We start from the raw sequence: 22,212 nt of genomic DNA on the forward strand, positions 1-22,212 counted from the left end.
TTCCCCGCCTCTGATTCCCCACCTCACATTCCCTGCCTCAGATTCCCTGCCTCTGATTCCCTGCCTCTGATTCCCTGCATCTGATTGCCCGCCTCTGATTCTCCGCCTCTGATTCCCCGCCTCTGATTCCCCACGTCTGATTCCCCACTTCTGATTCCCTGCCTCTGATTCCCCGCCTCTGATTCCCCGCCTCTGATTCCCTACCTCTGATTCCCCACTTCTGATTCCCCGCCTCTGATTCCCCGCCTCTGATTCCATGCCTCTGATTCCCCGCCTCTGATTCCCCGCCTCTAATTCCCCGCCTCTGATACCACGCCTCTGATGCCCCGCATCTGATTCCCTGCATCTGATTCCCCGCCTCAGATTCCCCGCCTCTGATTTCCCGGCTCTGATTCTCCGCCTCTGATTCCCCGACTCTGATTCCCCGCCTCTGATTCCCCACCTATGTTTACCCGCCTCTGTTTACCCGCCTGTTTTCCCGCCTCTGGTTCCCCAACACAGATTCCCTGCCTCAGATTCCCTGCCTCTGATTCCCCGCCTCTGATTCCCCACCTCTGATTCCCCACTTCTGATTCCCCGCCTCTGATTCCCCGCGTCTGATTCCCCGCCTCTGATTCACCGCCTCTGTTTCCCCGCCTCTGATTCCCCGCCTCTGATTCCCCACCTCTGATTGCCCCGCCTCTGATTCGCTGATTCTGATTCCCCGCCTCTGATTCCCCACCTCTGATTCCCCACTTCTGATTCCCTGCCTCTGATTCCCCGCCTCTGATTCCACGCCTCTGATTCCCCGCCTCTGATTCCCCGCCTCTCATTCCCCGCCTCTCATTCCCCTCCTCTGATACCCCGCCTCTGATTCCCCACTTCTGATTCCCCGCATCTGATTCCCCGCCTCTGATTCCCCGCCTCTGATTCCCTGCTTCTGATTCCCCGCCTCTGATTCCGCGCCTCTGATTCCCCGCCTATGTTTACCCACCTCTGTTTACCCACCTGTTTCCCCGCCTCTGTTTCCCCACCTCAGATTCCCTGCCTCAGATTCCCCGCCTCTGATTCTCCGCCTCTGATTCCCCGCCTCTGATTCCCCACCTCTGATTACCCACTTCTGATTCCCCGCCTCTGATTCCCCGCCTCTGATTCCCCGCCTCTGATTCCCCGCCTCTGATTCCCCACCTCTGATTCACTGCCTCCCTTTCCGCTCAACTTTCCTGGCCTACTTTTCCCCACATATCTTTCCCCGCCTCTGATTTCCCGCCTCTGATTCCACGCCTCTGATTCCCCGCCTATGTTTACCCGCCTCTGTTTACACGCCTGTTTTCCCGCCTCTGATTCCGCACCACAGATTCCCTGCCTCAGATTCCCTGCCTCAGATTCCCTGCATCAGATTCCCTTCATTTGATTCCCTGCGTCTGATTCCCTGCCTCTGATTCCCTGCATCTGATTGCCCGCCTCTGATTCCCTGCCTCTGATTCCCCACCTCTGATTCCCCACTTCTGATTCCCCGCCTCTGATTCCCCGCCTCTGATTCCCCGCCTCTGATTCACCGCCCCTGATCCCCGCCTCTGATTCCCCGCCTCTGATTCCCCACTTCTGATTGCCCGCCTCTGATTCCACGCCTCTGATTCCCCGCCTCTGATTCCCCACCTCTGATTCTCCACTTCTGATTCCCCACCTCTGATTCCCCGCCTCTGATTCCACGCCTCTGATTCCCCACCTCTGATTCCCCACTTCTGATTCCCCACCTCTGATTCTCCGCCTCTGATACCCTGCCTCTGATAACTTTTTACTGATTCCGTGCCTCAGATTCCCTGCCTCCGATTTCCTGCCTCAGATTCCCTGCCTCAGATTCCCTGCATCAGATTCCCTTCATCTGATTCCCTGCCTCTGATTCCCCGCCTCTGATTCCCCGCCTCTGATTCCCCACCTCTGTCTCTACGCCTCTATTTTGTCTGCACTCTTTCCCCTCCACTCTTTCTGTGCCTCTCTTTCCCTCCCTCAATTTCAACAACTCTGTTTGATCTGTTCTGTGTACCTAATTTTCAACACACAAGTTCCAACCACTATGTTTCGCCCATCTCTTTCGCTGCCTCTATTTATGCAGCTATGTTTACCCGCTTCTGTTTACCCGCCTGTTTCCCCACATCTCTTTCCCCACCTCTGATTCCACGCCTCTGATTCCCCGCCTCTGATTCCCCGCCTCTGATTCCCCGCCTCTGATTCACCGCCTCCCTTTCCGCGCAACTTTCCTGGCCTACGTTTCCCCACATCTCTTTCCCCACCTCTGATTCCACGCCTCAGATTCGCCGCCTCTGATTTCCCGCCTCTGATTCCCAACTATGATTCCCCGCCTCTGATTCCCCAGCTCTGATTCCCTGCCTCTGATTCCCCGCGTTCTATTCCCTGCCTCTGATTCCCCGCCTGTGATTCCCCATCACTGATTCACCACCTCTGATTCCCCACCTCTGATTCCCCATATCTAATTCCCCGCCTCTGTTTTCCCGCCTCTGATTCCCCGCCTCTGTTTCCCCATATCTGATTCCCCGCCTCTGAATCCCCAACTCTGATTCCCTGCCTCAGATTCCCCAGCTCTGATTCCCCGCCTTTGATTCCCCCCGTCTGATTCCCAGCCTCTGAATCCCCGTGTCTGATTTCCTGCCTCTGATTCCCCGCCTCTGATTCCCCATCTCTGATTCACCGCCTCTGATTCCCCACCTCTGATTCCCCATCTCTGATTCCGCACATCCAATTCCCTTCCTCTGATTCCCCAACTCTGATTCCCCACCTCTGATACCCCAGCTCTGATTCCCCGCCTCAGATTCTCCGCGTCTGATTCCCTGCCTCTGATTCCCCGCCTCTGATTCCCTGCCTCTGATTCCCAATATCTGATTCCCCGCCTCTGATTCCCCAACTCTGATTCCCCGCTTCTGATTCCCCAGCTCTGAATCCCCGCCTCTGATTCCCCGCGTCTGATTCCCTGCCTCTGATTCCCCGCCTCTAATTCCCCATCTGTGATTCACAACCTCTGATGCCCCACCTCTGATTCCCCATATCTGATTCCCCGCCTCTGTTTCCCCGCCTCTGATTCCCCGCCTCTGATTCCCCATATCTGATTCCCCGCCTCTGATTGCCCTCCTCTGATTCCCCGCGTCTGATTCCCCACCTCTGATTCCCCATATCTGATTACCCGCCTCTGTTTCCCCGCCTCTGATTCCCCGCCTCTGTTTCACCATATCTGATTCCCCGACTCTGATTCCCCAACTCTGATTCCCCTCCTCTAATTCGCCAGCTATGATTCCCCGCCTCTGATTCCCTGCGTCTGATTCCCTGCCTCTGATTCCCAGCCTCTGATTCCCCTTCTCTGATTCACCACCTCTGAATCCCCACCTCTGATTCCCCATCTCTGATTCCGCACATCCGATTCCCTGCCTCTGATTCCCCGCCTCTGATTCCCCGCCTCTGATTCGCAACCTCTAATTCCCCACCTCTGATTCCCCATATCTGATTCCCCGCCTCTGTTTCCCTGCCTCTGATTCCCGGCCTCTGTTTCCCCATATCTGATTCCCCTCCTCTGATTCCCCAACTCTGATTCCCCGCCTCTGATTCCCCAGCTCTGATTCCCCGCCTCTGATTCCCCATCTCTGATTCACCGCCTCTGATTCCCCACCTCTGATTCCCCATCTCTGATTCCGCACATCCAATTCCCTGCCTCTGATTCCCCAACTCTGATTCCCCACCTCTGATACCCCAGCTCTGATTCCCCGCCTCAGATTCCCCGCGTCTGATTCCCTGCCTCTGATTCCCCGCCTCTGATTCCCTGCCTCTGATTCCCAATATCTGATTCCCCGCCTCTGATTCCCCAACTCTGATTCCCCGCTTCTGATTCCCCAGCTCTGAATCCCCGCCTCTGATTCCCCGCGTCTGATTCCCTGCCTCTGATTCCCCGCCTCTAATTCCCCATCTGTGATTCACAACCTCTGATGCCCCACCTCTGATTCCCCATATCTGATTCCCCGCCTCTGTTTCCCCGCCTCTGATTCCCCGCCTCTGATTCCCCATATCTGATTCCCCGCCTCTGATTGCCCTCCTCTGATTCCCCGCGTCTGATTCCCCACCTCTGATTCCCCATATCTGATTACCCGCCTCTGTTTCCCCGCCTCTGATTCCCCGCCTCTGTTTCACCATATCTGATTCCCCGACTCTGATTCCCCAACTCTGATTCCCCTCCTCTAATTCGCCAGCTATGATTCCCCGCCTCTGATTCCCTGCGTCTGATTCCCTGCCTCTGATTCCCAGCCTCTGATTCCCCTTCTCTGATTCACCACCTCTGAATCCCCACCTCTGATTCCCCATCTCTGATTCCGCACATCCGATTCCCTGCCTCTGATTCCCCGCCTCTGATTCCCCGCCTCTGATTCGCAACCTCTAATACCCCACCTCTGATTCCCCATATCTGATTCCCCGCCTATGTTTCCCTGCCTCTGATTCCCGGCCTCTGTTTCCCCATATCTGATTCCCCTCCTCTGATTCCCCAACTCTGATTCCCAGCCTCTGATTCCCCAGCTCTGATTCCCCGCCTTTTATTCCCGGCCTCTGATTCCCTGCCACTGATTCCCTGCCCCTGATTCCCCACCTCTGATTCCCCATATCTGATTCCCCGCCTCTGTTTCCCCAGCTCTGATTCCCTGCCTCTGATTCCCCGCCTCTGATTCCCCATCTCTGTTTCACCGCCTTTGATTCGCCACCTCTGATTCCCCATATCTGATTCCCCGCCTCTGTTTCCCCGCCTCTAATTCCCTGCCTCTGATTCCCAACCTCCTATTCCACACATCTGATTCCCCATATCTGATTCCCCGCCTCTATTTCCCCATATCTGATGCCCCGCCTCTGATTCCCCAACTCTGATTCCCCGCCTCTGATTCCCCAGCTCTGATTCCCCGCCTCTGATTCCCGGCATCCGATTCCATGCCTCTGATTCCCCGCCTCTGATTCCCCATCTCTGATTCCCCGCCTCTGATTCCCCGTGTCTGATTCCCAGCCTCTGATTCCCCGCCTCAGATTCCCCGCCTCTGATTCCCTGCCACTGATTCCCTGCCCCTGATTCCCCACCTCTGATTCCCCATATCTGATTCCCCGCCTCTGTTTCCCCGCCTCTGATTCCCCGCCTCTGATTCCCCATATCTGATTTTCTGCCTCTGATTCCCCAACTCTGATTCCCCGCCTCTGATTCCCCAGCTCTGAATCCCCGCTTCTGATTCCCCGCGTCTGATTCCCTCCCTCTGATTCCCCGCCTTGATTCCCCATCTCTGATTCACAACCTCTGATTCCCCACCTCTGATTCCCCATATCTGATTCCCCGCCTCTGTTTCCCCGCCTCTGATTCCCCGCCTCTGATTCCCCATATCTGATTCCCCGGCTCTGATTGCCCACCTCTGATTCCCCGCCTCTGATTCGCCAGCTCTGATTCCCCGCCTCTGAATCCCCGCATCTGATTCCCTTCCTCTGATTCCCCGCCTCTGATTCCCCATCTCTGATTCACCGCCTTTGATTCGCCACCTCTGATTCCCCATATCTGATTCCCCACCTCTGTTTCCCCGCCTCTGCTTCTCCATATCTCATTCCCCGCCTCTGAATCCCCATCTCTGATTCCCAGACTCTGTTTCCCCACCTCTGATTCCCGGCCTCTTATTCCCAGCATCTGATTCCCCATATCTGATTCCCCGCCTCTGTTTCCCTGCCTCTGATTCCGGCCTCTGTTTCCCCATATCTGATTCCCCTCCTCTGATTCCCCAACTCTGATTCCCCGCCTCTGATTCCCCAGCTCTGATTCCCCACCTTTTATTCCCGGCCTCTGATTCCCTGCCACTGATTCCCCGCCCCGGATTCCCCACCTCTGATTCCCCATATCTGATTCCCCGCCTCTGTTTCCCCAGCTCTGATTCCCCACCTCTGATTCCCCAGCTCTGATTCCCTGCCACTGATTCCCCGCCCCTGATTCCCCACCTCTGATTCCCCATATCTGATTCCCCGCCTCTGTTTCCCCAGCTCTGATTCCCTGCCTCTGATTCTCTGCCCTGATTCCCCATCTCTGTTTCACCGCATTTGATTCGCCACCTCTGATTCCCCATATCTGATTCCCCGCCTCTGTTTCCCCGCCTCTTATTCCCTGCCTCTGATTCCCAACCTCTGATTCCACACCTCTGATTCCCCATATCTGATTCCCCGCTTCTATTTCCCCATATCTGATTCCCCGCCTCTGATTCCCCAACTCTGATTCCCCGCCTCTGATTCCCCAGCTCTGATTCCCCGCCTCTGATTCCCGGCGTCCGATTCCCTGCCTCTGATTCCCCGCCTCTGATTCCCCATCTCTGATTCACCACCTTTGATTCCCCACCTCTGATTCCCCATATCTAATTCCCCGCCTCTGTTTTCCCGCCTCTGATTCCCCGCCTCTGTTTCCCCATATCTGATTCCCCGCCTCTGAATCCCCAACTCTGATTCCCTGCCTCAGATTCCCCAGCTCTGATTCCCCGCCTTTGATTCCCCCCGTCTGATTCCCAGCCTCTGAATCCCCGTGTCTGATTTCCTGCCTCTGATTCCCCGCCTCTGATTCCCCATCTCTGATTCACCGCCTCTGATTCCCCACCTCTGATTCCCCATCTCTGATTCCGCACATCCAATTCCCTGCCTCTGATTCCCCAACTCTGATTCCCCACCTCTGATTCCCCAGCTCTGATTCCCTGCCTCAGATTCCCCGCGTCTGATTCCCTGCCTCTGATTCCCCGCCTCTGATTCCCTGCCTCTGATTCCCCATATCTGATTCCCCGCCTCTGATTCCCCAACTCTGATTCCCCGCTTCTGATTCCCCAGATCTGAATCCCCGACTCTGATTCCCCGAGTCTGATTCCCTGCCTCTGATTCCCCGCCTCTAATTCCCCATCTGTGATTCACAACCTCTGATGCCCCACCTCTGATTCCCCATATCTGATTCCCCGCCTCTGTTTCCCCGCCTCTGATTCCCCGCCGCTGATTCCCCATATCTGATTCCCCGCCTCTGATTGCCCACCTCTGATTCCCCGCGTCTGATTCACTGCCTCTGATTCCCCGCCTCTGATTCCCCATATCTGATTCCCCGCCTCTGTTTCCCCAGCTCTGATTCCCCACCTCTGATTCCCCAGCTCTGATTCCCTGCCACTGATTCCCCGCCCCTGATTCCCCACCTCTGATTCCCCATATCTGATTCCCCGCCTCTGTTTCCCCAGCTCTGATTCCCTGCCTCTGATTCCCTGCCCTGATTCCCCATCTCTGTTTCACCGCATTTGATTCGCCACCTCTGATTCCCCATATCTGATTCCCCGCCTCTGTTTCCCCGCCTCTTATTCCCTGCCTCTGATTCCCAACCTCTGATTCCACACCTCTGATTCCCCATATCTGATTCCCCGCTTCTATTTCCCCATATCTGATTCCCCGCCTCTGATTCCCCAACTCTGATTCCCCGCCTCTGATTCCCCATCTCTGATTCACCACCTCTGATTCCCCACCTCTGATTCCCCATATCTAATTCCCCGCCTCTGTTTTCCCGCCTCTGATTCCCAGCCTCTGTTTCCCCATATCTGATTCCCCGCCTCTGAATCCCCAACTCTGATTCCCTGCCTCAGATTCACCACCTCTGATTCCCCGCCTCTGATTCCCGGCGTCCGATTCCCTGCCTCTGATTCCCCGCCTCTGATTCCCCATCTCTGATTCACCACCTCTGATTCCCCACCTCTGATTCCCCATATCTAATTCCCCGCCTCTGTTTTCCCGCCTCTGATTCCCCAGCTCTGATTCCCCGCCTCTGATTCCCAGCGTCCGATTCCCTGCCTCTGATTCCCCGCCTCTGATTCCCCATCTCTGATTCACCACCTCTGATTCCCCACCTCTGATTCCCCATATCTAATTCCCCGCCTCTGTTTCCCCATATCTGATTCCCCGCCTCTGATTCCCCAACTCTGATTCCCCGCCTTTGATTCCCCCCGTCTGATTCCCAGCCTCTGAATCCCCGTGTCTGATTTCCTGCCTCTGATTCCCCGCCTCTGATTCCCCATCTCTGATTCACCGCCTCTGATTCCCCACCTCTGATTCCCCATCTCTGATTCCGCACATCCAATTCCCTGCCTCTGATTCCCCAACTCTGATTCCCCACCTCTGATTCCCCAGCTCTGATTCCCCGCCTCAGATTCCCCGCGTCTGATTCCCTGCCTCTGATTCCCCGCCTCTGATTCCCTGCCTCTGATTCCCCATATCTGATTCCCCGCCTCTGATTCCCCAACTCTGATTCCCCGCTTCTGATTCCCCAGCTCTGAATCCCCGACTCTGATTCCCCGAGTCTGATTCCCTGCCTCTGATTCCCCATATCTGATTCCCCGCCTCTGATTGCCCACCTCTGATTCCCCGCGTCTGATTCACTACCTCTGATTCCCCGCCTCTGATTCCCCATATCTGATTCACCACCTCTCATTCCCGGCCTCTGATTCCCCATCTCTGATTCCGCACATCCGATTCCCTGCCTATGATTCCCCACCTCTGATTCCCGCCTCTGATTCCCCATATCTGATTCCCTGCCTCTGTTTCCCCGCCTCTGATTCCCCACCTCTGTTTCCCCATATCTGATTCCCCGCCTCTGATTCCCCAACTCTAATACCCTGCCTCTGATTCCCCAGCTCTGATTCCCCGCCTCTGATTCCCCGCATCAGATTCCCTGCCTCTGATTCCCCGCCTCTGATTCCAGGCCTCTGATTCCCAGCATCTGATTCCGGCCTCTGATTCCCGGCCTCTGATTCCCTGCTTCAGATTCTGATTCCCTGCCTCTGATTCCCCATCTCTGAATCCGCACATCTGATTCCCTGCCTCTGATTCCCCACCTCTGATTCCCCATATCTGATTCCCCGCCTCTGTTTCCCCGCCTCTGATTCCCCGCCTCTGTTTCCCCATATCTGATTCCCCGCCTCTGATTCCCCAACTCTGATTCCCCTCCACTAATTCGCCAGCTATGATTCCCCGCCTCTGATTCCCTGCGTCTGATTCCCTTCCTCTGATTCCCAGCCTCTGATTCCCCTTTTCTGATTCACTACCTCTGAATCCCCACCTCTGATTCCCCATCTCTGATTCCGCACATCCGATTCCCTGCCTCTGATTCCCCGCCTCTGATTCCCCGCCTCTGATTCGCAACCTCAAATTCCCCACCTCTGATTCCCCATATCTGATTCCCCGCCTCTGTTTCCCTGCCTCTGATTCCCGGCCTCTGTTTCCCCATATCTGATTCCCCTCCTCTGATTCCCCAACTCTGATTCCCCACCTCTGATTCCCCAGCTCTGATTCCCCGCCTTTTATTCCCGGCCTCTGATTCCCTGCCACTGATTCCCCGCCCCTGATTCCCCACCTCTGATTCCCCATATCTGATTCCCCGCCTCTGTTTCCCCAGCTCTGATTCCCCACCTCTGATTCCCCAGCTCTGATTCCCTGCCACTGATTCCCCGCCCCTGATTCCCCACCTCTGATTCCCCATATCTGATTCCCCGCCTCTGTTTCCCCAGCTCTGATACCCTGCCTCTGATTCCCTGCCCTGATTCCCCATCTCTGTTTCACCGCCTTTGATTCGCCACCTCTGATTCCCCATATCTGATTCTCCGCCTCTGATTCCCCGCCTCTGATTCCCTGCCTCTGATTCCCAACCTCTGATTCCACACCTCTGATTCCCCATATCTGATTCCCCGCATCTATTTCCCCATATCTGATTCCCCGCCTCTGATTCCCCAACTCTGATTCCCCGCCTCTGATTCCCCAGCTCTGATTCCCCGCCTCTGATTCCCGGCGTCCGATTCCCTGCCTCTGATTCCCCGCCTCTGATTCACCATCTCTGATTCCCCGCCTCTGATTCCCCGTGTCTGATTCCCTGCCTCTGATTCCCCGGCTCAGATTCCCCGCCTCTGATTCCCTGCCACTGATTCCCTGCCCCTGATTCCCCACCTCTGATTCCCCATATCTGATTCCCCGCCTCTGTTTCCCCGCCTCTGATTCCCCGCCTCTGATTCCCTGCCTCTGATTCCCCAACTCTGATTCCCCGCCTCTGATTCCCCAGCTCTGAATCCCCGCCTCTGATTCCCCGCGTCTGATTCCCTCCCTCTGATTCCCCGCCTTGATTCCCCATCTCTGATTCACAACCTCTGATTCCCCACCTCTGATTCCCCATATCTGATTCCCCGCCTCTGTTTCCCCGCCTCTGATTCCCCATATCTGATTCCCCGGCTCTGATTGCCCACCTCTGATTCCCCGCCTCTGATTCGCCAGCTCTGATTCCCCGCCTCTGAATCCCCGCATCTGATTCCCTGCCTCTGATTCCCCGCCTCTGATTCCCCATCTCTGATTCACCGCCTTTGATTCGCCACCTCTTATTCCCCATATCTGATTCCCCACCTCTGTTTCCCCGCCTCTGATTCCCCGCCTCTGATTCTCCATATCTCATTCCCTGCCTCTGAATCCCCATCTCTGATTCCCAGACTCTGATTCCCCACCTCTGATTCCCGGCCTCTTATTCCCAGCATCTGATTCCCTGCCTCTGATTCCCCATCTCTGATTCCGCACATCTGATTCCCTGCCTCTGATTCCCCACCTCTGATTCCCCATATCTGATTCCCCGCCTCTGTTTCCCCGCCTCTGATTCCCCGCCTCTGTTTCCCCATATCTAATTCCCCACCTCTGATGCCCCAACTCTGATTCCCCACCTCTGATTCCCCAGCTCTGATTCCCCGCCTCTGATTCCCCGCATCCGATTCCCCATGTCTGATTCCCCGCCTCTGTTTCCCCGCCTCTGATTCCCCGCCTCTGTTTCCCCATATCTGATTCCCCGCCTCTGATTCCCCAGCTCTGATACCCTGCCTCTGATTCCCCGCGTTCTATTCGCTGCCTCTGATTCCCCGCCTGTGATTCCCCATCTCTGATTCACCACCTCTGATTTCCCACCTCTGATTCCCCATATCTAATTCCCCGCCTCTGCTTGCCCGCCTCTCATTCCCCACCTCTGTTTCCCCATATCTGATTCCCCGCCTCTGAATCCCCAACTCTGATTCCCTGCCTCTGATTCACCAGCTCTGATTCCCCGCCTTTGATTCCCTCCGTCTGATTTCCAGCCTCTGAATCCCTGTCTTATTTCCTGCCTCTGATTCCCCGCCTCTGATTCCCCATCTCTGATTCACTGCCTCTGATTCCCCATCTCTGATTCCGCACAACCGATTCCCTGCCTCTGATTCCCCGACTCTGATTCCCCACCTCTGATTCCCCAGCTCTGATTCCCCGCCTCTGATTCCCCGCGTCTGATTCCCTGCCTGTGATTCCCCGCCTCTGATTCCCCATCTCTGATTCCCCACCTCTGATTCCCCGTGTCTGATTCCCTTCCTTTGATTCCCCGCCTCTGATTCCCCGCCTCTGATTCCCTGCCACTGATTCCCCGCCCCTGATTCCCCACCTCTGATTCCCCATATCTTATTCCCCGCCTCTGTTTCCCCCCCTCTGGTTCCCAGCCTCTGATTCCCCATATCTAATTCCCCGCCTCTGATTCCACATATCTGATTCCCCGCCTCTATTTCCCCATATCTGCTTCGCCGCCTCTGATTCCCCAACTCTGATTCCCCGCCTCTGATTCCCCAGCTCTGATTTCCCGCCTCTGATTCCCGGCATCCGATTCCCTGCCTCTGATTCCCCGCCTCTGATTCCCCATATCTGATTCCCCGCCTCTGTTTTCCCGCCTCGGATACCCTGCCTCTGATTCCCCATATCTGATTCCCCGCCTCTGATTCCCCAACTCTGATTCCCCGCCTCTGATTCCCCAGCTCTGAATCCCCGCCTCTGATTCCCCGCGTCTGATTCCCGGCCTCTGTTTCCCGGCCTCTGATTCCCCGCTTCTGATTCTGATTCCCTGCCTCTGATTCCCCATCTCTGATTCCGCACATCTGATTCCCTGCCTCTGATTCCCCACCTCTGATTCCCCATATCTGATTCCCCGCCTCTGTTTCCCCGCCTCTGATTCCCCGCCTCTGTTTCCCCATATCTAATTCCCCACCTCTGATGCCCCAACTCTGATTCCCCACCTCTGATTCCCCAGCTCTGATTCCCCGCCTCTGATTCCCCGCATCCGATTCCCCATGTCTGATTCCCCGCCTCTGTTTCCCCGCCTCTGATTCCCCACCTCTGTTTCCCCATATCTGATTCCCCGCCTCTGATTCCCCAGCTCTGATTCCCTGCCTCTGATTCCCCGCGTTCTATTCGCTGCCTCTGATTCCCCGCCTGTGATTCCCCATCTCTGATTCACCACCTCTGATTTCCCACCTCTGATTCCCAGCCTCTGATTCCCCATCTCTGATTCCGCACATCCGATTCCCTGCCTATGATTCCCCACCTCTGATTCCCCGCCTCTGATTCTCCATATCTGATTCCCTGCCTCTGTTTCCCCGCCTCTGATTCCCCACATCTGTTTCCCCATATCTGATTCCCCGCCTCTGATTCCCCAACTCTAATACCCCGCCTCTGATTCCCCGCCTCTGATTCCCTGCCACTGATTCCCCGCCCCTGATTCCCCACCTCTGATTCCCCATATCTTATTCCCCGCCTCTGTTTCCCCCCCTCTGATTCCCAGCCTCTGATTCCCCATATCTGATTCCCCGCCTCTGATTCCCCATATCTGATTCCCCGCCTCTATTTCCCCATATCTGCTTCGCCGCCTCTGATTCCCCAACTCTGATTCCCCGCCTCTGATTCCCCAGCTCTGATTTCCCGCCTCTGATTCCCGGCATCCGATTCCCTGCCTCTGATTCCCCGCCTCTGATTCCCCATCTCTGATTCCCCGCCTCTGATTCCCCGTGTCTGATTCCCTGCCTCTGATTCCCCGCCTCTGATTCCCCATATCTGATTCCCCATATCTGATTCACCACCTCTGATTCCCGGCCTCTGATTCCCCATCTCTGATTCCGCACATCCGATTCCCTGCCTATGATTCCCCACCTCTGATTCCCCGCCTCTGATTCCCCATATCTGATTCCCTGCCTCTGTTTCCCCGCCTCTGATTCCCCACCTCTGTTTCCCCATATCTGATTCCCCGCCTCTGATTCCCCAACTCTAATACCCTGCCTCTGATTCCCCAGCTCTGATTCCCCGCCTCTGATTCCCCGCATCTGATTCCCTGCCTCTGCTTCCCCGCCTCTGATTCCAGGCCTCTGATTCCCAGCATCTGATTCCGGCCTCTGATTCCCGGCCTCTGATTCCCTGCTTCTGATTCTGATTCCCTGCCTCTGATTCCCCATCTCTGATTCCGCACATCTGATTCCCTGCCTCTGATTCCCCACCTCTGATTCCCCATATCTGATTCCCCGCCTCTGTTTCCCCGCCTCTGATTCCCCGCCTCTGTTTCCCCATATCTGATTCCCCGCCTCTGATTCCCCAACTCTGATTCCCCTCATCTAATTCGCCAGCTATGATTCCCCGCCTCTGATTCCCTGCGTCTGATTCCCTGCCTCTGATTCCCAGCCTCTGATTCCCCTTCTCTGAGTCACCAACTCTGAATCCCCACCTCTAATTCCCCACCTCTGATTTCCCATATCTGATTCCCCGCCTCTGTTTCCCTGCCTCTGATTCCCGGCCTCTGTTTCCCCATATCTGATTCCCCTCCTCTGATTCCCCAACTCTTATTCCCCGCCTCTGATTCCCCAGCTTTGATTCCCTGCCTTTTATTCCCGGCCTCTGATTCCCTGCCACTGATTCCCCGCCTCTGATTCCCCACCTCTGATTCCCCATATCTGATTCCCCGCCTCTGTTTCCCCACCTATGATTCCCGGCCTCTTATTCCCAGCATCTGATTCCCGGCCTCTGATTCCCTGCCTCTGATTCCCCGCCTCTGATTCCCCATCTCTGATTCCCCGCCTCTGATTCCCCGTGTCTGATTCCCTGCCTCTGATTCCCCGTCTCTGATTCCCCGCGTCTGATTCCCTGCCACTGATTCCCTGCCCCTGATTCCCCACCTCTGATTCCCCATATCTGATTCCCCGCCTCTGTTTCCCCAACTCTGATTCCCTTCCTCTAATTCGCCAGCTATGATTCCCCGCCTCTGATTCCCTGCCACTGATTCCCTGCCCCTGATTCCCCGCCTCTGATTCCCCAGCTCTGATTTCCCGCCTCTGATTCCCGGCATCCGATTCCCTGCCTCTGATTCCCCGCCTCTGATTCCCCATCTCTGATTCCCCGCCTCTGATTCCCCGTGTCTGATTCCCTGCCTCTGATTCCCCGCCTCTGATTCCCCATATCTGATTCCCCGCCTCTGTTTTCCCGCCTCTGATTCCCTGCCTCTGATTCCCCATATCTGATTCCCCGCCTCTGATTCCCCAACTCTGATTCCCCGCCTCTGATTCTCCATATCTCATTCCCCGCCTCTGAATCCCCATCTCTGATTCCCAGACTCTGATTCCCCAACGCTGATTCCCCGCCTCTGATTCCCCAGCTCTGATTCCCCGCCTTTTATTCCCGGCCTCTGATTCCCTGCCACTGATTCCTTGCCCCGGATTCCCCACCTCTGATTCCCCATATCTGATTCCCCGCCTCTGTTTCCCCAGCTCTGATTCCCCACCTCTGATTCCCCAGCTCTGATTCCCTGCCACTGATTCCCCGCCCCTGATTCCCCACCTCTGATTCCCCATATCTGATTCTCCGCCTCTGTTTCCCCAGCTCTGATTCCCTGCCTCTGATTCCCTGCCCTGATTCCCCACCTCTGTTTCACCGCATTTGATTCGCCACCTCTGATTCCCCATATCTGATTCCCCGCCTCTGTTTCCCCGCCTCTTATTCCCTGCCTCTGATTCCCAACCTCTGATTCCACACCTCTGATTCCCCATATCTGATTCCCCGCTTCTATTTCCCCATATATGATTCCCCGCCTCTGATTCCCCAACTCTGATTCCCCGCCTCTGATTCCCCAGCTCTGATTCCCCGCCTCTGATTCCCGGCGTCCGATTCCCTGCCTCTGATTCCCCGCCTCTGATTCCCCATCTCTGATTCACCACCTCTGATTCCCCACCTCTGATTCCCCATATCTAATTCCCCGCCTCTGTTTTCCCGCCTCTGATTCCCCGCCTCTGTTTCCCCATATCTGATTCCCCGCCTCTGAATCCCCAACTCTGATTCCCTGCCTCAGATTCCCCAGCTCTGATTCCCCGCCTTTGATTCCCCCCGTCTGATTCCCAGCCTCTGAATCCCCGTGTCTGATTTCCTGCCTCTGATTCCCCGCCTCTGATTCCCCATCTCTGATTCACCGCCTCTGATTCCCCACCTCTGATTCCCCATCTCTGATTCCGCACATCCAATTCCCTGCCTCTGATTCCCCAACTCTGATTCCCCACCTCTGATTCCCCAGCTCTGATTCCCCGCCTCAGATTCCCCGCGTCTGATTCCCTGCCTCTGATTCCCCGCCTCTGATTCCCTGCCTCTGATTCCCCATATCTGATTCACCGCCTCTGATTCCCCAACTCTGATTCCCCGCTTCTGATTCCCCAGCTCTGAATCCCCGACTCTGATTCCCCGAGTCTGATTCCCTGCCTCTGATTCCCCGCCTCTAATTCCCCATCTGTGATTCACTGCCTCTGATTCCCCGCCTCTGATTCCCCATATCTGATTCACCACCTCTCATTCCCGGCCTCTGATTCCCCATCTCTGATTCCGCACATCCGATTCCCTGCCTCTGATTCCCCAACTCTGATTCCCCACCTCTGATTCCCCAGCTCTGATTCCCTGCCTCAGATTCCCCGCGTCTGATTCCCTGCCTCTGATTCCCCGCCTCTGATTCCCTGCCTCTGATTCCCCATATCTGATTCCCCGCCTCTGATTCCCCAACTCTGATTCCCCGCTTCTGATTCCCCAGATCTGAATCCCCGACTCTGATTCCCCGAGTCTGATTCCCTGCCTCTGATTCCCCGCCTCTAATTCCCCATCTGTGATTCACAACCTCTGATGCCCCACCTCTGATTCCCCATATCTGATTCCCCGCCTCTGTTTCCCCGCCTCTGATTCCCCGCCGCTGATTCCCCATATCTGATTCCCCGCCTCTGATTGCCCACCTCTGATTCCCCGCGTCTGATTCACTGCCTCTGATTCCCCGCCTCTGATTCCCCATATCTGATTCCCCGCCTCTGTTTCCCCAGCTCTGATTCCCCACCTCTGATTCCCCAGCTCTGATTCCCTGCCACTGATTCCCCGCCCCTGATTCCCCACCTCTGATTCCCCATATCTGATTCCCCGCCTCTGTTTCCCCAGCTCTGATTCCCTGCCTCTGATTCCCTGCCCTGATTCCCCATCTCTGTTTCACCGCATTTGATTCGCCACCTCTGATTCCCCATATCTGATTCCCCGCCTCTGTTTCCCCGCCTCTTATTCCCTGCCTCTGATTCCCAACCTCTGATTCCACACCTCTGATTCCCCATATCTGATTCCCCGCTTCTATTTCCCCATATATGATTCCCCGCCTCTGATTCCCCAACTCTGATTCCCCGCCTCTGATTCCCCAGCTCTGATTCCCCGCCTCTGATTCCCGGCGTCCGATTCCCTGCCTCTGATTCCCCGCCTCTGATTCCCCATCTCTGATTCACCACCTCTGATTCCCCACCTCTGATTCCCCATATCTAATTCCCCGCCTCTGTTTTCCCGCCTCTGATTCCCCGCCTCTGTTTCCCCATATCTGATTCCCCGCCTCTGAATCCCCAACTCTGATTCCCTGCCTCAGATTCACCACCTCTGATTCCCCGCCTCTGATTCCCGGCGTCCGATTCCCTGCCTCTGATTCCCCGCCTCTGATTCCCCATCTCTGATTCACCACCTCTGATTCCCCACCTCTGATTACCATATCTAATTCCCCGCCTCTGTTTTCCTGCCTCTGATTCCCCAGCTCTGATTCCCCGCCTCTGATTCCCGGCGTCCGATTCCCTGCCTCTGATTCCCCGCCTCTGATTCCCCATCTCTGATTCACCACCTCTGATTCCCCACCTCTGATTCCCCATATCTAATTCCCCGCCTCTGTTTCCCCATATCTGATTCCCCGCCTCTGATTCCCCAACTCTGATTCCCCGCCTTTGATTCCCCCCGTCTGATTCCCAGCCTCTGAATCCCCGTGTCTGATTTCCTGCCTCTGATTCCCCGCCTCTGATTCCCCATCTCTGATTCACCGCCTCTGATTCCCCACCTCTGATTCCCCATCTCTGATTCCGCACATCCAATTCCCTGCCTCTGATTCCCCAACTCTGATTCCCCACCTCTGATTCCCCAGCTCTGATTCCCCGCCTCAGATTCCCCGCGTCTGATTCCCTGCCTCTGATTCCCCGCCTCTGATTCCCTGCCTCTGATTCCCCATATCTGATTCCCCGCCTCTGATTCCCCAACTCTGATTCCCCGCTTCTGATTCCCCAGCTCTGAATCCCCGACTCTGATTCCCCGAGTCTGATTCCCTGCCTCTGATTCCCCATATCTGATTCCCCGCCTCTGATTGCCCACCTCTGATTCCCCGCGTCTGATTCACTGCCTCTGATTCCCCGCCTCTGATTCCCCATATCTGATTCACCACCTCTCATTCCCGGCCTCTGATTCCCCATCTCTGATTCCGCACATCCGATTCCCTGCCTATGATTCCCCACCTCTGATTCCCGCCTCTGATTCCCCATATCTGATTCCCTGCCTCTGTTTCCCCGCCTCTGATTCCCCACCTCTGTTTCCCCATATCTGATTCCCCGCCTCTGATTCCCCAACTCTAATACCCTGCCTCTGATTCCCCAGCTCTGATTCCCCGCCTCTGATTCCCCGCATCAGATTCCCTGCCTCTGATTCCCCGCCTCTGATTCCAGGCCTCTGATTCCCAGCATCTGATTCCGGCCTCTGATTCCCGGCCTCTGATTCCCTGCTTCAGATTCTGATTCCCTGCCTCTGATTCCCCATCTCTGATTCCGCACATCTGATTCCCTGCCTCTGATTCCCCACCTCTGATTCCCCATATCTGATTCCCCGCCTCTGTTTCCCCGCCTCTGATTCCCCGCCTCTGTTTCCCCATATCTGATTCCCCGCCTCTGATTCCCCAACTCTGATTCCCCTCCACTAATTCGCCAGCTATGATTCCCCGCCTCTGATTCCCTGCGTCTGATTCCCTTCCTCTGATTCCCAGCCTCTGATTCCCCTTTTCTGATTCACTACCTCTGAATCCCCACCTCTGATTCCCCATCTCTGATTCCGCACATCCGATTCCCTGCCTCTGATTCCCCGCCTCTGATTCCCCGCCTCTGATTCGCAACCTCAAATTCCCCACCTCTGATTCCCCATATCTGATTCCCCGCCTCTGTTTCCCTGCCTCTGATTCCCGGCCTCTGTTTCCCCATATCTGATTCCCCTCCTCTGATTCCCCAACTCTGATTCCGCACCTCTGATTCCCCAGCTCTGATTCCCCGCCTTTTATTCCCGGCCTCTGATTCCCTGCCACTGATTCCCCGCCCCTGATTCCCCACCTCTGATTCCCCATATCTGATTCCCCGCCTCTGTTTCCCCAGCTCTGATTCCCCACCTCTGATTCCCCAGCTCTGATTCCCTGCCACTGATTCCCCGCCCCTGATTCCCCACCTCTGATTCCCCATATCTGATTCCCCGCCTATGTTTCCCCAGCTCTGATACCCTGCCTCTGATTCCCTGCCCTGATTCCCCATCTCTGTTTCACCGCCTTTGATTCGCCACCTCTGATTCCCCATATCTGATTCTCCGCCTCTGATTCCCCGCCTCTGATTCCCTGCCTCTGATTCCCAACCTCTGATTCCACACCTCTGATTCCCCATATCTGATTCCCCGCATCTATTTCCCCATATCTGATTCCCCGCCTCTGATTCCCCAACTCTGATTCCCCGCCTCTGATTCCCCAGCTCTGATTCCCCGCCTCTGATTCCCGGCGTCCGATTCCCTGCCTCTGATTCCCCGCCTCTGATTCACCATCTCTGATTCCCCGCCTCTGATTCCCCGTGTCTGATTCCCTGCCTCTGATTCCCCGGCTCAGATTCCCCGCCTCTGATTCCCTGCCACAGATTCCCTGCCCCTGATTCCCCACCTCTGATTCCCCATATCTGATTCCCCGCCTCTGTTTCCCCGCCTCTGATTCCCCGCCTCTGATTCCCTGCCTCTGATTCCCCAACTCTGATTCCCCGCCTCTGATTCCCCAGCTCTGAATCCCCGCCTCTGATTCCCCGCGTCTGATTCCCTCCCTCTGATTCCCCGCCTTGATTCCCCATCTCTGATTCACAACCTCTGATTCCCCACCTCTGATTCCCCATATCTGATTCCCCGCCTCTGTTTCCCCGCCTCTGATTCCCCATATCTGATTCCCCGGCTCTGATTGCCCACCTCTGATTCCCCGCCTCTGATTCGCCAGCTCTGATTCCCCGCCTCTGAATCCCCGCATCTGATTCCCTGCCTCTGATTCCCCGCCTCTGATTCCCCATCTCTGATTCACCGCCTTTGATTCGCCACCTCTTATTCCCCATATCTGATTCCCCACCTCTGTTTCCCCGCCTCTGATTCCCCGCCTCTGATTCTCCATATCTCATTCCCCGCCTCTGAATCCCCATCTCTGATTCCCAGACTCTGATTCCCCACCTCTGATTCCCGGCCTCTTATTCCCAGCATCTGATTCCCTGCCTCTGATTCCCCATCTCTGATTCCGCACATCTGATTCCCTGCCTCTGATTCCCCACCTCTGATTCCCCATATCTGATTCCCCGCCTCTGTTTCCCCGCCTCTGATTCCCCGCCTCTGTTTCCCCATATCTAATTCCCCACCTCTGATGCCCCAACTCTGATTCCCCACCTCTGATTCCCCAGCTCTGATTCCCCGCCTCTGATTCCCCGCATCCGATTCCCCATGTCTGATTCCCCGCCTCTGTTTCCCCGCCTCTGATTCCCCGCCTCTGTTTCCCCATATCTGATTCCCCGCCTCTGATTCCCCAGCTCTGATTCCCTGCCTCTGATTCCCCGCGTTCTATTCGCTGCCTCTGATTCCCCGCCTGTGATTCCCCATCTCTGATTCACCACCTCTGATTTCCCACCTCTGATTCCCCATATCTAATTCCCCGCCTCTGCTTGCCCGCCTCTCATTCCCCACCTCTGTTTCCCCATATCTGATTCCCCGCCTCTGAATCCCCAACTCTGATTCCCTGCCTCTGATTCACCAGCTCTGATTCCCCGCCTTTGATTCCCTCCGTCTGATTTCCAGCCTCTGAATCCCTGTCTTATTTCCTGCCTCTGATTCCCCGCCTCTGATTCCCCATCTCTGATTCACTGCCTCTGATTCCCCATCTCTGATTCCGCACAACCGATTCCCTGCCTCTGATTCCCCGACTCTGATTCCCCACCTCTGATTCCCCAGCTCTGATTCCCCGCCTCTGATTCCCCGCGTCTGATTCCCTGCCTGTGATTCCCCGCCTCTGATTCCCCATCTCTGATTCCCCACCTCTGATTCCACGTGTCTGATTCCCTTCCTTTGATTCCCCGCCTCTGATTCCCCGCCTCTGATTCCCTGCCACTGATTCCCCGCCCCTGATTCCCCACCTCTGATTCCCCATATCTTATTCCCCGCCTCTGTTTCCCCCCCTCTGGTTCCCAGCCTCTGATTCCCCATATCTAATTCCCCGCCTCTGATTCCCCATATCTGATTCCCCGCCTCTATTTCCCCATATCTGCTTCGCCGCCTCTGATTCCCCAACTCTGATTCCCCGCCTCTGATTCCCCAGCTCTGATTTCCCGCCTCTGATTCCCGGCATCCGATTCCCTGCCTCTGATTCCCCGCCTCTGATTCCCCATATCTGATTCCCCGCCTCTGTTTTCCCGCCTCGGATACCCTGCCTCTGATTCCCCATATCTGATTCCCCGCCTCTGATTCCCCAACTCTGATTCCCCGCCTCTGATTCCCCAGCTCTGAATCCCCGCCTCTGATTCCCCGCGTCTGATTCCCGGCCTCTGTTTCCCGGCCTCTGATTCCCCGCTTCTGATTCTGATTCCCTGCCTCTGATTCCCCATCTCTGATTCCGCACATCTGATTCCCTGCCTCTGATTCCCCACCTCTGATTCCCCATATCTGATTCCCCGCCTCTGTTTCCCCGCCTCTGATTCCCCGCCTCTGTTTCCCCATATCTAATTCCCCACCTCTGATGCCCCAACTCTGATTCCCCACCTCTGATTCCCCAGCTCTGATTCCCCGCCTCTGATTCCCCGCATCCGATTCCCCATGTCTGATTCCCCGCCTCTGTTTCCCCGCCTCTGATTCCCCGCCTCTGTTTCCCCATATCTGATTCCCCGCCTCTGATTCCCCAGCTCTGATTCCCTGCCTCTGATTCCCCGCGTTCTATTCGCTGCCTCTGATTCCCCGCCTGTGATTCCCCATCTCTGATTCACCACCTCTGATTTCCCACCTCTGATTCCCAGCCTCTGATTCCCCATCTCTGATTCCGCACATCCGATTCCCTGCCTATGATTCCCCACCTCTGATTCCCCGCCTCTGATTCTCCATATCTGATTCCCTGCCTCTGTTTCCCCGCCTCTGATTCCCCACATCTGTTTCCCCATATCTGATTCCCCGCCTCTGATTCCCCAACTCTAATACCCCGCCTCTGATTCCCCGCCTCTGATTCCCTGCCACTGATTCCCCGCCCCTGATTCCCCACCTCTGATTCCCCATATCTTATTCCCCGCCTCTGTTTCCCCCCCTCTGATTCCCAGCCTCTGATTCCCCATATCTGATTCCCCGCCTCTGATTCCCCATATCTGATTCCCCGCCTCTATTTCCCCATATCTGCTTCGCCGCCTCTGATTCCCCAACTCTGATTCCCCGCCTCTGATTCCCCAGCTCTGATTTCCCGCCTCTGATTCCCGGCATCCGATTCCCTGCCTCTGATTCCCCGCCTCTGATTCCCCATCTCTGATTCCCCGCCTCTGATTCCCCGTGTCTGATTCCCTGCCTCTGATTCCCCGCCTCTGATTCCCCATATCTGATTCCCCATATCTGATTCACCACCTCTGATTCCCGGCCTCTGATTCCCCATCTCTGATTCCGCACATCCGATTCCCTGCCTATGATTCCCCACCTCTGATTCCCCGCCTCTGATTCCCCATATCTGATTCCCTGCCTCTGTTT

Source organism: Narcine bancroftii, chromosome 4 (assembly GCF_036971445.1).
Source record: "Narcine bancroftii isolate sNarBan1 chromosome 4, sNarBan1.hap1, whole genome shotgun sequence".
NCBI lineage: Eukaryota > Metazoa > Chordata > Chondrichthyes > Torpediniformes > Narcinidae > Narcine > Narcine bancroftii.